This window comes from Peromyscus leucopus, chromosome 4 (assembly GCF_004664715.2).
Source record: "Peromyscus leucopus breed LL Stock chromosome 4, UCI_PerLeu_2.1, whole genome shotgun sequence".
Lineage (NCBI taxonomy): Eukaryota > Metazoa > Chordata > Mammalia > Rodentia > Cricetidae > Peromyscus > Peromyscus leucopus.
In genome coordinates, this window is record NC_051066.1 from 61,485,153 (window position 1) to 61,486,589 (window position 1,437).

Below are 1,437 nucleotides of genomic sequence, written 5' to 3' on the forward strand. Positions count from 1 at the left end.
CTGCAGCCTTGTTTTCGACCTCTCAAGTTCCTTGAAGGGAAGGAGAGGGGAATACGAAATCTAGGAGCAGCCTACCTTCCGAGTTCCATGCAGGCAAGCTCCAGAGCTCCTGGAAGCAGGGTGGGTGGCTGGAAGGTCTGAAAAGGCACACAGCTCCTCAGCATCAATTAAACCATTCCTCAGACATCTGCCAAGTTGCACAGGGCACATCCATGCTCATTCTCTGATTAACCTTTAATTCACTCATCTAGTATGTTTCTTCAAGCCAAAAGCATATGAGTGCTTAATACTGGGGAAACGTGAGAATGGCATGTGTGAGTCTCACGTCTCTTTCGTAGACAGCGGTGAAATGGGTGACGGTGGAGGCGGTTTCTCACTGGCACATCTCTTCAGTCTGTTCAGTTCAGACAGCAGCAGCCAGTTCTGTGGGGGCATAGCAGGTTATGGGGTTCATCTTGAGCCCGGGGATGCTGGCTGTGCAGGGGGATTCGTGACCCCGGTGGCTGCTTGGTGGCCCTAGGGGAGCCAGTCTCCAGCTGGGCCTGAAATTGGGCAAGCTGCTCTGGACTGGCCGGTTTCTTCAACAGATTGTTCGTCTGCTCCAGCTGGGAGTTCTTCTCCATTAGTTCTTTGATCTACCCCCTCAGAACCTCACTTCTTCTCTAACTGCCGACATCAAATGGCTTTTCATCAAATCCATAGCTTGCTCTATTTCATGCCTAGTCTTCTGCGGTCCTGGGAACTAAACCCAGGGTTTCAGTATGTACCAACCGTGCTACATCTCCAGCCTATGGACTACACATCTTTGTTGCAATAGTACAGGGTATACGACAAGTTCAAAAGGACAGTCCCCACTTCTGTCCCACCAGCGGTCTAGCGAGACTTTTCATGGTGGTGGCTAGTGATTCCATTCTGCCCAGACTGGTTTCACTGTTGCTCTTATGTTTTGAAATCTGATTTTGTCCCTGTCTTTTTCTTCCTTGAAAGTCTTCATTATTGATTTAGCATCTGCTTAAAGGAAGCTTTAGCCATTCCCTCTATTCTAAGGAAGGCTTTCCTTCTTTTCTGTCCATCACAGCTGTGGTTAGGTAGTGCCATTGCTCTCTCTGTATGTAACTTACTGGCTCAGTATTGTATTTATGCCTCCCGTGGCTGCTGCCTTATTCCTGGGAGTTCATAATCTCTGGTAGCTCAATAGCTTCCACTGTCATGAGGGTGTGAAAGAGTTTTAGACTTCATTTCATGGAAGAAGTCACATATTACTCGGAGGCCAAATTGAAAATCACTTTTCCTCTGGGGGAAAAATGCCCACTTGGTGCATTTCTGCTATAATGCTATTTTGCACAGTTGTTGGAGATGCCAGTACCCTTCAAGATCACCGTGAGAAGGGCTGTCATCTCCTCATCTTGGTTAATTTTGTTGTCCTTGTCAAGGTCT

The 1,437-nt window shown here is 47.7% G+C and overlaps 1 pseudogene; it reads right to left on the reverse strand.

The window, feature by feature from the left end:
* Positions 1–450: 450 nt before the first annotated feature.
* On the reverse strand, positions 451–700 carry LOC114710078 (annotated as a pseudogene).
* Positions 701–1,437: the final 737 nt, after the last annotated feature.